The sequence below is a fragment of the Colletes gigas genome, unplaced genomic scaffold (assembly GCF_013123115.1).
Source record: "Colletes gigas isolate AHSC1104 unplaced genomic scaffold, ASM1312311v1 Colletes_gigas_Sc00007, whole genome shotgun sequence".
In the NCBI taxonomy this organism is placed as follows: Eukaryota; Metazoa; Arthropoda; class Insecta; order Hymenoptera; family Colletidae; genus Colletes; species Colletes gigas.
This window is the reverse complement of record NW_025106636.1, coordinates 6823034-6838214: the sequence shown is the minus strand read 5'-3', so window position 1 is coordinate 6838214 and position 15181 is coordinate 6823034. Positions and strand designations below refer to the sequence as shown.

General features: G+C 40.9%; 1 protein-coding gene across 7 annotated transcripts in view; it reads right to left on the bottom strand.

The window, feature by feature from the left end:
• LOC122396293 (myocyte-specific enhancer factor 2) overlaps positions 1-15181 on the bottom strand; it is a 54407-nt gene that overhangs the window by 15524 nt on the left and 23702 nt on the right. The window contains exons 1-2 of one of the 7 annotated variants that reach the window (XM_043394549.1): positions 2907-2979; positions 1529-2799 (exon numbers count right to left, since the gene is read on the bottom strand). The exons of the other annotated variants lie outside the window; for them this stretch is intronic. The gene's annotated coding sequence lies outside the window, so the exon portion shown is untranslated. Of the gene's footprint in view, positions 1-1528; positions 2800-2906; positions 2980-15181 lie in introns of those variants that run through there. 7 annotated transcript variants of the gene reach the window in all.

The following is a 15181-nucleotide window of genomic DNA, read 5'->3' as shown; positions in this document are numbered from 1 at the left end:
TATTATAGTTCATAAAAGTTTCGAGACTTTGCTAACTCCGCGTTCGTACGTTAATCGAGAAAAAAAAAGTTTAAAAGTGCAGTGCAATATCGACGGAAGAATAAGGACAGTGGCTTAATACCAGATAAAGGAATATATTTGTAAATCGAATCGTGACGTATATTTCCCGTATTACGAAACTACGCGATTATTATCCACGAGTGTCGTCAGAATGAAAGAGAAGGTTTACGGAGGAAAGCAACAGAATCGGTTTGTACTTTCTTCGCTGGTGATAATATGTAGAAGAAACACACGCAGAGCTCTGGGCGAGGGAGGGGAAGGGGGCTTTTGCCTCTAGAGTTGTCGTACGATCGAATTCGGTTTATTATACAGGAGCATAGAACGCGAAGCGAGGGTCAGCGACCAGCGTGTATTTCTCTATTACACGTCGCATTTTTCCCGTTGAATATACACATCGAAACATTTCTACGTAATCTCAATTTATTATTGCTCCATATACCTTGGTTAAATAACAATTTGAATCTAAAGACGAAAGAAACGGAACCACCCTTTTAAAATGTACACCCGTCCCAAGATCTACACCGCGTGTTTGGTCCCCGAGTAAGAAATAAAAAAATATTTGATATTAGAAAACACAATACCAATGCACTTGGAAATTTCATAGCTCTGTCAATAAGAGAAAATAATTGTATCTTTATTTATACTATCGATTGTCGTTCAGGAGGACCATATATTGTTATTTATTAGTATTCGATTTTCGTATTGAAACGTATTGAATCTGTATTGTGTATATTTTATTTTAATTTCGTAAAGGGTATCAACCCCTTGCCGAATAAACTAAAATAAATTGCGGTGGCGGGATATTTAAATGGCGCCGGGCTCGAAAACGTTACACGTTACTCGGGCCAAGTCGCAGACGGACTACTTTAATTCGATGTACCAATTTCGATACGAGCGCCAACACGGGCGGTGATAAGACGGACTTTATCACAGTTAAACCGCGCTCGTCGCGCGGATTTAGCATATAGTATGACACGTTGAACTTTGCCAAACCGTTTGGCACTTGTTCCTCTACAATCGGATCTACGTCATCTCGATATCGCTCGTGGATTCGACCCGCGATCGATCCATCTCTAATTTGCAACGAAAACGTTCGAGAAACAAAAATTTATTTACACGACTATCGATTATCGATTTTACATTTTCGTATTTTAGGTTAATACGTTTGCTTAAACGTTACGATCCGTTTGAAGAATCATAATTATTTGATTAACCCTAAGTAACTGAACTTTGTACGTCGAAGAAGACTGTGATACCGAGTTATTAAACAAATACATCAAATTGTATTCGTATACCTATGAATTATTCGAATCGATTAATACGTCTTAAAATTGATACCGAAGTCCAGAACAATCTATTTGATAATTCGTATATATTGTACGCAGTTGTGCGTTTCTGGTAATGTTAACTTAATTCTAAACAGTTGCGACGCATAATTAATTAGAAAATATCGCATTCGATAACTCACCGACTCGATACGAGCTCGATCAGTCGAACATCTCGACAGTCCGTTCTCCAATCGATCGATCTTCTTGCGCGCACTGAATCGATATCAAAACAAAGATGGCGAGATCACGTACTCTTCACAGATGTTGTTACCACAATTTAATCGAAGGATTGTATTCAGGCACTCGATCGTTAGACGTTAATATATCCCACAAACGTTTACTCGTCTATAAAACTTTCCTATATCTCTCGAAATGTCTAGTTTCGCAGAGTGCTTCTTCGATTACGCTAGATTACACGAAGGCTTCCGACGGTTTATGTTTATTTGCGGATCCACTTCCTTTCGGCAAACGTTGAACTACAGATTCGAGGAACAGCTTCCATTGGTCACAGAACAGTTTACTTCGTAACAGGCACGTTTTTCAACCTTTTCATTTGCCAGCAAAACATCTAATTTTCATTCGTGAACGTACACGCAAAACGACATGCACGCGTCACGGATATACGTGTATGAATACATACACTCATGCTATGTATGTAGAATATATATATATATATACATATACATATATGTATAGGTATGTACCTATGAGTGAGAAAATACAATTATCGAGAGGTTAGCCTAGTCAAAGGAGCGAGGAGAAAAGCTCGTTCTCCAGAACGGACGTCAATGGTCCCGCGATCGATATCTCCCCACTAACACCCTCGAGAAAGGTACAATTTTAAGATCAAAACAAAACTTCTCTTCGAAAGCGGTTACGTAGAAATAACACATGAGCTTTTTGGCACGACTCAACTTGCACTCGTTTCTGGCGATAGAATCAACACGCGTCACTTCGCACGCCGGATTTCATCGGTTCGTCAAACATCGACGAGAGCCAATCACGTAAACGATTCGTTAGCGACGAACAACGACGAAAAACTGCTTTTATCTCGGGTCCTCTTCGTCTTCTCTTCTTTTTTTTTTTGCTTCGATATCGGTGATTATCGGTATTTTTCTTCTTCGGTTCACTCGCACGAAGTAGCCGTCGCTTGTGTTTATAGCGTGGCACGATGCGATCGCGGGTAGAAGCGATTTCTTCAGGATTCACGGCTTACCAGAAATCAGGTTAGCTAGGTTAGAATATCCTGGCTGACTAGAAACGATGACTAGAAACACACGTCTTTCTTAAAATATTTTTCACGTGCGGCGAGCCGTCGATTCGCACTGCTCCGTAGAAGATTCAAATTTAGAAGCGTCGTATCGGACGGTAAAAAAGCGGGCCGCGCGCCTCGACCAGTTCGCGGTCGAGCCTGAAATAAAGATTTGAGGAAGTCGCGTGGAGAGCACGGGAACGAGAGAGCGAGAGAGCGAGAGAGTGAAAGAGAGAAGGGAGGGGGGCTGGCCGTGTTGCACATACCAGTCGGTCCACCTCGCCTCTGAAGTTCGCCTCGGCACGCCGAGCTAACGTCGACGAGGCTCGACCGCTGATTGGCTAATGCCGAGATCGACGTCAGACAGCGCCTCGCCAATTGCGTGACGCTCGATGCGCGACGCATGCGCGCCACTTCCAGCCAGAACGGTCGCGCTGGCATTCCAGCTTCGACCGTGCGTTGAACGACGTTGTTCTCGATTTCGAACAATAATAGAAACTGTCAATTAGTTCGTATCTCTGCAAACGTTATTTGCATTAATTCGTTGCCTCTGCAGACGTTTGGTCAAAATTCTGATCGTCGACAGATCGAGACGAAAACCGTTCCACGAAGGTTCAATGAAACGAAACGATCCGAACGCGAAGAAAAATTCGAAGCAATGGAAAAGTACACGCAATTTGAAAGCACGGTCTCGCGCGCGCGCGCGCGAATAAAAATATTAAGGGAGTTCAACGAGATTGAACGTTTCAATCAATTTTTGCCACGCGATAAAATTACCACAATTATTTGCATTAATTCAACCTCGCCGCACGACTCTGTACAGAAACCACTTTATACGCTTGTTAGAAAATCTTTCTTAATTTCAATTTGCTTTCTTGACGCGTTGCTCTTCGATCGCTGTTGCGAAATATATTATGGATATTTTACGTTGGTTTTGCACACTAAAGAGTACTAACCCGTTAGTAAAGAAACAAATAAGTTATCAACAGTCACGAAGCAATTACAGAAATGTTTCGAGTCATTCATAAACGCTACCTGCAAACTGTATCGAATGGCGTCAATGTGAATGTAAATTGTATCCATAAAAAGTTTAGATGGCCACGCGTAAATGTGGCATCTTTACACTTTATTAATATTTCGCTGGCCAGAAATAACATGCGGTTAAAGAATCTAGCCAACGTTTTATAGTGTACCGCTCCATTACCCAAAGTGTACATCGGTGGATGAAAATAACGATCGTATTACAGACTGTCTACGCTAACTGACCGATACGAGTGTATTGTTCGAACAACGGGACAAAGTCGATGGCTTTTGATTCTGGTTTAAATCTAAAAAGTGTTTCCAAATTTTCTGTGGAATTTTATCAAAAGGCGAAAATTATTTCAGTTACGCTTCGATTAGTCCTGTACTCGATACGTGAATCGAGTTAAACTCGATTAATCGAACCGACTCGAATAATCCATTATTCCAGTGATACATTATTAATTTACAAATTAATACTTAAATATTGAGATATGGAGATCTTAAATATGGCGACCATTTGTTAGGTACTAGGATCAGCATAGGTCTAAAAATATTAAATATAAAATCGTCTCATTGCTCAATATTTAAAACACTTTAAAATACAATTACGTTTTTTTTTTTTTTTTTTTAAATATTAATTATCGGATCACGTCAATTCCTGTTGATTTTAAATCGTTTCGCGAATCTTGGCTGAATGTCCGCTCCATAGACGGGGAAACGTGCAAATATCTACAGTCCTACAGCATTTCGTATTCGCATCGATTCAACGGACAGTTGGAGTAAAAGTCAAAGGTGAAAATGCCGAATTTGAAACGACCCGAATACCAACGCTTCGCATATTATAACTGGAGTTGCAACAATTAAAATAATTTTATGACTCGAATGTTTTATAGGTACTCAAACACACAACTAATAAAATTCGAACATTGTTATTCGAACACCCGAGTATTTGAATATCATTGATCATTAAAAATCTCTCGAGCCTTCGAATACTCGGACTCCTACAGCAATTTACGTTTCAGAATACTTCTGTTAGAAAACAGAAATCATAGCGATGTTTTCAGGGAAATGACAGCGCGAGAAAATTGTTTTCCTGCTGCTGTGGTCGACGCTTGAAACGAATATTCTATTTTCCAATTTATGATCGAAATTGACACGATGGCTGAACGTTCGTGGCTGCTCACGGACCGATCATGCTTCTCGGTGGCAGTATGCGACTATAATTGTTTTTAAGTGGAATTGAGATTTTATACAAATATCTACAACGTGTAACTATGTTTTAACATTGTTCTAAAATTAATCGAGAATGAGAAGGGTGAAGGAACTGATTCTGCAATTGTTTTAAACGGTGTATCATCGAGTCTTAGATATAAGATGTCGCCTGACGGAGATAGGGTTGCCGTGTTTATCCGTGTGGATGAAGGAATTGTTTGTCTAAGGTCTTTCGTTTGCCGACACAGAGGCAACTGACACTGTTTGAGGGAAGGAAGGGGTTGCACCCTTTTCCATGGCACTGTCACGTGTCCTATGTTTGTCTTTATGAAACCTGAATAACCTGAAATTTCAAATTCTGTCGATATTTACTCGACAGATTTATTCTCGGTCGAAAATAGACACTTTTCAATCAAAATATATTCAGCATTATTTTATCGTATACAGAACGATTCAAAAATGGTGTCGTAAAATTTACAACCACATTCTAGTTCTTGAATCAATCGAGTCTGAGATAACGTACATTTTTCTATCGAGAAAGTAACAAGAATACTCCTCGACGATGTACAGGACGTTTCAAAATTAATTTCAAAATTGATGTGGAAAAAATCCGCGTCGCGATCGAAATTCGCGTTCGACTAGGATCGATCGTCGGGCGCGTATCGTCCAAGTTTCCCGTGGGATCCGTCCGCCGTGAAAGCCCCGATGAAATTACGCAGCGAACGTAAGATCGAAACAAGAAAAGCTTGGGGCAAAGCGTGGCGCGCAACGAAGCCAACCGGCGGCCGTTAGAAAATTATTAGAACGCAAACCACCGTCCCAGACCGAACATCGGATAACACGACAACAAAAGATCGGAGTGTATCGTCCAACGTCAACGTCGCGCGAGTAGAGGGAAAAGACTAACGAGATATTATCCATTAATGGCGTGCCGATCAAGTTCCACCCGTGAGAGGGGCAAATTGAAGGAGAAACGGACGAACGAGAGATTACGAGGCGAAAGAGAAAATGGTAAGAAGAGATTGGAAAGAGAAAAAAAAATAGAGACGCGGATCAGCCGGGAAGGATACTCGAAACGGAATCGAGGGAAAACGTCCTATCGAATCATCGTCCCAGCGAAAAAGGCTCTGCAATGCCTGTCGATATTTAACGAATTATCCCGGGTGCGGGTAAATATAAATCTACTCCAGGTCGGATCGTATGTATTATGCATGAGCTGCAATGTAGCTGTCCCCCTACAGAGGTCGGATAACCTAACCCGTCGAGTGCCGGCAAGTGTTCAATATATCCTAGCCTATCGATCTCGTCGACCGAGCGCGAAAAGACGCGAGAAACGGGACATAGATAAGTAATTAATATTATCCGGATAAGAGCAATAAAGCGCGGCATAGTCGCACTCTGATAGGCCCCAGCACTCGAACCGAGCCACCGAGGAACACTGACCATAAGAGCGTCGTGCGCCAAGGTACGCCAGCTATACGCTAAATTGCGTATCCCGATCCATCGGGATCGAGCGTTTCGGACTATGGATGCTGAGAAGTTCCAGTAACGAATACTTCTTCCACGACCCTTCTTTCCAACGATATCAACTATCACTAACATCCAATCATTACCATTAACCTTAAACACTTTAATATTTTTGAAACTCGTAATGTATCGTAGATTGCCAAATGTTAGGTTAGGTTTATACCTGCATTCGTGCGTAATAAAAATGACGATGATAATAATAGAATAAGAGGAACAGTAAAATTTAACGAGAAACATTTTCCTCGATCGATGTGACGTGACGTAATCGATTGTGCGATTTTAAATGATAATCGTAAATGGTTTCCTCATTGTTGAAAAACGGACTGTCTACGGCGGTACAGTGCCATCTAGCAATTGTGGTGGCGACAATGGCAGATGTCAAATTGTCGGATGATCTCCGCGCGAGGCGGGCACGTAAGGCAACTTTTGTGAGAGGCATCCCGATACATTATGCATTCTAGACTGTGCAAGTTTACGCGAGACGCTTTCGTGACGTTTGCATTACAAAAATACCGCGTAGGATGGGGCTCGAAGAAGCGTTGCGCGGATAGGAAGCGTCGAAAGTCTCGGCATTCCGATTCCGAAGAATGCGTTTACTTTGATCCGATGAAAAATAAATAACACTTCCTGTTCGCTACCTTTCACCCCGTGATTCGGGGAGTCAGGACCGTCTCTGCACCGTTTCGTTTCGAGATACCTTAATGAAATTTCGTTCGTTGGTAAGTGGATGTTGAAATGACAGCATTTTCCGTAATAATCTTATTTCCGTGTAACTTTGTCCAAATGTAGCGCGCTAACCCCAAACTGATAGAGCGGAACACTTGTTACCGATAGGGGCATGGAGAATGCAGATGGTACGCACAGGTTAGTTAGAAAGTTATAGGGATTCTTAGATTAGTTTCGTGGAAGAGACAAATTTTTAAAATAGTTTTCTTACGGAACAACCGCGTTTGAAATCTCTCTAAACACGTTCTGTTGTTAATAAAAGGAATTGTTTTCCTTACTACCAGTGCCGTCGACGGAGAAACGACGAAGCACAACTACCATATCTGCGCAGAAGATACACCGCGCATCTCCTACCCAGGTATAGTAGTTTGGTTGAGTTTTATGCCTGTTTACACGATTATGGCTGAATGGATTTCAATGATACTTTATATTTAGGTTAGAGCTGCTCGTCGTAAGATCTGATTACGTTTTGAACAAAATTGGTCCATGGATAATGGTAGTTATCTCCTGCAGTTTCCTTGGTCTTTGATCAAAGTTCTAAATAAACGTTTCAAATATAATTTAGAGAGAATTCTGATTTACCACAAAACGATCCACACGACAAATGACATCCATAATATGCTTTCTTTTTATAATGTACAATGATATAAAATAAAAATTCATCTCTACAACATAACCTACAAAACGAACCACCTATATCGTTGTATCATTCAAGAAATGTCTATCTCCCTGTAAATTAACCTACAATTTAATTTATGAGACGAACCAACGTCCAACGACAGACGCTTCTAACGAACTTTATCTAGGAATGTATCGATGCATGCCCAATCTTTTACGACAAACTAAAATTAAATTCTGCAAATGGATATTCGTCGCATTTCGTTTCTTATTATTTTTTTCTTTTTTTTTCGCCAATTCCGCCAGGTGGATAAAAATTTCACGAGAAGCGCAGTATTTCGGAAAGCAACAAATGTCAGTTTGCAACGATCGGCGAATATCACGACGGGACGGACAGTATCGGTTAAACGTCATCGTGGCAAGTTGCACGGCGGGAATAATCGGCTCGCTGAAACGCGGTTAATCATAATGCCGATTATTTCACGACTGGTTATAGGAACCGACGTCTATTTCCGTTTCACGAGCCCATCTCGTTTCTGTCATTCTCGACGCGATGCTATTTACGAGATGACTGCTCGATCGACCAGGTCACACGGTTAAGCGTGGTTCGTTCGATAATGAAGATGGACTTCCCTAGATTTTCAGGAAGAATTTATCCTCGGTGGCTGCGAGTTGGAGCACACACACACACACACACACACCCACACACGAACACACACACGCACGCGAACACACACACAGACTGACACGCTGTCCGTATGGCCGACCAAAGGTATCAGCCAGGCGACGGAATCGAGAAAATCGCCAGTTGCGCACAAATCTGACTGCTTAAAGCTCTTTTCTATTTTGATGATTCCGAATAAAATTATTCAATTTTTATTATACGCTCGAGGAAAGTTTCATACTCTTCGCTCAATTATAATGAACTTTCGATTGGATAATTGTTACATGAACTTCTAAGAAGTATAAATATTTCTATAAAGGGCGTTTCTGTTGATACGAAATTACCTTTTTACAATCTTTTAATCGAAAGACTGAAAAACACAGAAAAGAAGATAAAATATTTTGGATAATAGAATATTTCCGTTTTACAGACAGCTTGGGTATATTAATAATAACGCTTGGTTATTATTGAAGCCGTATACGATCGTTAACTCGAGCCAACGAAGAATGTCTATTTTAAATTTTTCATCGTCCGATAATGGACGATCGACTACGTAACTATTTTCTTTAACCCTTTCAATGGTGAAGTTTAAACACGCATCGTGTGCGGGAGTCCGTTACTCGCGTATATCGAGTATATTCGCGGAACGCCCATCGGCGTTCGTCGCACGGGATTGACTGCCAAAGTATCACAACAGAGACAGCATTCACTATAAATTGGGATTGGTGCTGTTCGACGAATCGTGGCTGCCGAAAGGTTAATTTCGTTTCCAATAACGAAATATATAATCGAATTATAATAATTAAATTCCGATTGCTTTTATTCGATGATTTAATAGGGGCAATTCATGATATTTAAGTCTTTTTACGAAAAATCTGGCACATTCGTGAATATTAGGGTCACCGAAAGAACACAACAAAAATTTTGTAAAAAAGATAATTCGAAGGATCAGAAAGAGAGGATACAATTTTTAAAAACTAGTGATTGAAATCTAGTGATTTCTGCAGTTTTTCTTGAAAAAGAGATCCTCCTATATTCGTTACTATCGTGTATTCTGAAAAGTGAGAGAAATACCAAGTCTCGTGGTATTTTCGTTAAAAAAATTCAGAAAAAATCCCTTTCGAGGGGTTAAATCGAAGACAGCGGGGTTCCTACAGAAATTTCGTTCACTAGTTCAGTAGCTGGAAGGGAAACGTGGAAATGTTTCGGATTCAAAGTCCGTGTGCGAAAGCAAAACGTGCGCACCACGTGATACACGCCGTGCAGCGTTCGATCGGGTCGCGGATACCCGGTGAAAAAGCGCGCCTCGTAGAAAGCGGGGAAAAAAGCGAGGAAAAAGGGAACGGTTAACTAGACTCAGATACCTTAGAGCACTGTAAAAGGGATGTCGGCCCTCGTGATCTCCTTTTGCTCGACGGTGCGAAGGAAAAACAGTACACGTAACAAATACCTTTGGAGAGCCGCGATCAATAGCAATATCGGGACACCTATGGTGTACCCGACGTTGAATATCTACGAATATCGTTCAGATTTCGTTCGACTCCGCTCGCAACGAATTTTTCGACCACCCACGCAACGCAATTGAGACGTATTGTACGCTTGGGATCAACAAGATAGCGCGTCTCGTATTTGGAACTACGTAAATAAATATTTTTATTTAAAATTCGTTAAAACTCGGGTTCAAATGTAATTACTAGCCCGCCATTTTGTTACGTCAACGTACCAACCGTTCAAGTAACGAAACACGCGGTGACTCGTAAAAAGACAATATACAGGGTGTTCGGCCACCTCTAGCAAAAATTTTAATGAGCGATAGTAGAGGCCAAAATAAGACAAAAATCAAGAATACTAATTTGTTGGTGGAAGCTTCGTTAAAAAGTTATTAACGTTTAAAGTGCTGCTCTTACTGAATTTTTTTCTGGAAAATGCGCAAGATTTCGGGGGTATGTCTATTCACCAAAAATGACTGTAATTGAACCCTACAACCGAAAATAATTTTTCCACAACGATTTGCAATTTTTTAATTTTCTCGAATAATTTCACACCTTCTCTATTTTTTTTTGTCGAAAGTGGGCAGGATTTCATGGGTATGTCTAATGACAAAAACTGATTGTAATTGACCCCCGCAACCGAAAATAATTTTTCCACAACGATTTGCAATTTTTTTTCTCCGTTGAAAAATTTAGGCACCTAATTGGATTTTCAGTAAGGAATTTTTTTCTCGAAAGTGCGTACGATTTCGGAGGTATGTGTAATGATAAAAAATGATTGTAATTGATCCCCGCAACCGAAAATAATTTTTTTAAAACGATTTGAAAAATTTTTTTTCGCCGAAAAATTTCAGCACCTACTCGATTTTTTTTCTCGAAAGTAGATAGGATTTCGGAGGTATGTGTGCTCACCAAAAATGATTGTAGTTGACCCCCGCAACCGAAAATAATTTTTCCAGAACGATTTGAAATTTTTGAATTTAATTGTTAATAACTTTTTAACGAAGCTTCCATCAACAAATTAGTATTCTTGATTTTCGTCTTATTTTGGCCTCTACTATCGCTCATTAAAATTTTTGCTAGAGGTGGCCGAACACCCTGTATAACCTCGTAATGCTAGCGCCAAACTCGCCTCAAAGTCGCCATCTTGGTTTCGTCGAGGGACTCGATAGTTGGTCTCGATAATATTTCGAAGATTACGACTGTATTAACAAATAAATGTGCTCGAATGATACCGAAGTCAGTTCTACGTGTAATGGAAGCAACGAAGGACGAGCTTACAACCCGATAGCGTCCCTTTAAGGAGGAAAGGCACGAGAACGTTTAGGCAGAGGGAAAATACCAGGTGGCCGCCAAACCTTCCAAAACTCCTCCGAACTTCTCGACTAACGCCAGTCGCCCAACGGCTGTCTATCCCTCCGTCAACGACATTCGAGGTCCAGGCGGCGTCTGTTGCCATACCGGATATCCGCTCATCCTGCTCGCCCCCGAGCCAAGAAACATCTTGTTCCGACGCTGGAAAATCTCCACAAGCACGGCGGAGCCTCGCTTATAAAATATGAACACGTGTCGCTCCAACAGACTTTCGATAAGTGACTCCGAGAGTCCTCCCACCCTTTTCTCTGCCCCAGAATCTCACGAGCTACCGATTATGGCTACCGATGAGACCAATCTCGTTATCAACACGATACCCAGAGCAATTCGGTAGCAAACCACGATGTCAAATGATATTAACCCTTTGCAATTATAGGAAATTAATTAAGCACAAAATGTCCCCTTTTCTAGCAGTTTAACAAAGCTAACCCTTTTCTACGTTCCTCGAAATAACGTTCTTAGACATTAGTCGACTCAACAGGAAATATAAGACGCGAAAGTCGAATTTTAATACCAAAATCAGATTCCACGCCTCGAGGAGCTTCTCAAGACCGTTTTGTTCGTAACGACGGACGAGCAGCGACGCTAATTAATTTAGCTGGCGTTTATTTTTCGTCGAAGATACGAACACCACCGCGGTGGCGCGTTATGCGTTAGGCGCAAGGTGCCATTTAAGCGTGGCACGTGCGATCTGCGCACTTGGCACGGTACCAAACCAGAGGAGAATGAGTCCAAGCTCCGGAGGTGACGTCAGCAGGTGAATCGTACATCGAGGAGATAAAAAGATTCGGGAGGGTCGAGTAACCTCGTTACATCCACGGATTGTGGGCGTTTTCGGGTAACGCGCGAGCAACGCCAACGAGAGCAACAGGTTCCTCGGGATCGGTGAAACCCTTCGGAGGAAACCTTCGTCGTGGCGACTCGACTGAACCGTTTAGGGGCTTACACTGGGCGGACAAAATTATAAGTCACCCCCGTTCGATTGTCACTAATGTGCGCGTAAACGTACGTACTTAAGGGGATTTCACTACTTCGAAGGGTAGAAAGAATCAATTTTTTTTTTTTTTTAATTTTCTTAAAGAACACAGTTTCGAGGACACACTTGAAAAATCTTATGCTCGGATTCCTAAAAACGATGGAGTTTCAGCTGTTCCAGAACAAAGTAGAACAGGTAGAATTATTTTTGAATGTAATAGAATTGGTTCCGCTGATGTCGATATTGTATCGTTTAGAGTGTAGAAGGATCGTAGGAAATAATAGATTTTCCTACGCGCATTTATTCGGAGAAAGTTCGCCGCGATCGAGCGGTTCTTTGAAAGAAGAAAAAAAAAGGGGTAACACCGATCACTATAACAGTTTCAAGGTGCGCGAGCGAACGCTGCGGAGGAGCAAATTGATTCTCATTCACCCTACGACGCGGCAAAGTTACCCTGAAAATAACTCTTGCAGATTATGCGAGGTGAAAGAAGATAAAACGCGTGTAAAAGAGGCTAGTGAAAGTGCGAGCTAATTTAACGTGTAAACTACTCTTGGCCTTTAGAATCGCGACACGTCTTGGCCAATCCGTGCTAAACGCCGATCAATTCTCTTCGATATTAGGGTTGCGACTATTGGAACAACTTAATATTCCAATATTTTTTTTAAAAATCAGTATTATTGCTAAAATATTACCATTTGAATAAAACAACTTGAACGTTAAAAACTTGGTTCATAGATTGAATCGCGCTTTATTTAGATGGTATCGAAACAGTTAAATATTCCAATAATATTCGTATAATTCAAAATTGAAACGACCAAACTAAATATTCGAACGATATTTGCCCAGTATCTTCGAGTTCAGAAAAATTCGACCAACAGCTTCGACCCCGCTCGATACTCGGAAAGCTTTCGAGATAAATCGCGCACGGTCGCGAGACATCGATACGACCACGATGGCGCGACCTACAAGTATTGGACGGATCGTTCGTCGTTACGTTCGAGAAATTTGGACGTTGATCAAGGTGACCAGCACCGTGCAAAGGACAGAAGAACAAATACGACGATCTCCGACGCCTACGAAGCAATTACTTTCATCATTTAGCCATACTGCTTTTGCATTACTCGTTCATATATTTATTTAACCAAAAATTAATGCGATAAGTAAAACCAAGAATTAAAACGAATGGTTTCGAAGATCGTTACAGTCTGCGATACTCGAGTACCTGGAACCCCGGATCGCGGGTCAGGTGTTCTTGTCCAACTGAATTTTGCACTTATTCTTTCATATTTGTTTTCTTTGCTTTGATTTTCACAATCTGATTTCACAGTCATACGAATATTCTTCTAAAAGACTCCGTGGTATTGATCACCGTAGAACGAATGAAAAACAAAAACAACGAAATAATCGACGAGGCTTTGCAGTAGCTCGAAGAACATAATATCGCATCAGTTCGAGAAGGCGTATAACATAATCGATCGCGTCACGTGACGAGGTGACAGCCCGAACGGGCAAGTCACACATCTGTGTGACTAACAGCGTTAGCAGGATGATGTTGTTGGCAAGAAATTCGATCGAGCCTTGACGAACACAGCCTTTTGATCGTAGAATAGAAAGGTTATTCGACTGGTCCGCGCGTTAACCCTCGATACACCAAAAAAGAATACTCATCACCATGCGCCATCAGGCTCTACCAGACCTTCTTTTATCTTATCATATTTTTCAATTATTTTACGAATATTTTACAAAAGCAAGAATGAGAAATTTAATTTTTTTATTTGCTACTATTTAAATCGATAGAAATGTTCTTTTCTCTTTTTCCACGTTCGTTATTTTGTATAAAATTAACATAAAAAATCAAGTCTTGATAATTAATGGGCCCTGACGATTCACCGGGGGAGGGGTCAAGCAAGAAATAATAAAGCACACAAACAACCCCAATCCTACCTGGATGTTACTTTGGATAAATTATAAAATACTTTTATCGATAAGTTAAATGTTATTACTGTGTAAATGGTATCCCCGTAAGATTAGGGTTAAACAAAATGGGCGCATGCACCGTCCAAGTTTCGCTGATCGTGGCTCGTCGAAGACGTGAAGCTTCACCGACTCTGATTGGTCAATCAAGTACTCTTACGAAAAGCATAACGGGAAAAAGGAGTATCGATAAGAATTGTCGAAAAATTTCAAATTTGTATAGCCTCTTTCTTGCAAAACACTAAACGAGGTTATGTTTCATTTTCATACGAACGTTACTCGACCGTCTAGGCATTTCTTTAGGCTGGACACCTGAGATCGGTGGACACTGGCCGTACAAGATTCGAACAATGACTATGGTGAATTAGAATTTTGAGGTTAGGTTCAAGAGCAGGTTTCAGTGCCACGCCTTTACGCAATTACTCTGTTATGACACGTACATTGGCCTCGAAAGAACTTGTCTATACTGCCATAAATGCGCCAAGGTCGTCGCCAATGAGCTTAAGCACCCAACTGCCTTCCACCCGATCAGAAGTTGTAGAACGTTTGGACAGATTTGGAGTAGTATGGTCGTGTTTGTCTCAACTAGTTTGTCTGAATTGCTTTGGACCTCAGTTGTCCATCATATGGAGGATCAGATTAGGGGTATCACCTAGTTTGAAATGGTTTGATGAGAAAGTCTGAACTTTTGATCGTGGGTCAACACTGATCACTGATTATTTAATCACACTTTTAAATATGCTTGGAAGAACATGAATATTTACTCCACTGTATCGCTCTGGATCTCTGGAGTTCAACACACCAATAATCAGAATTGGGTCGTCGTTTAATTTGAAATAACTGCAAGTGGAAGTATAAGAAACTCTTAAGTTAATCAGATAATCGTGAAATTGAACAACATGGATAATGATTTTATCGCGCTAAGAAATTGCATACAGGAGTGCAAAAAAATGT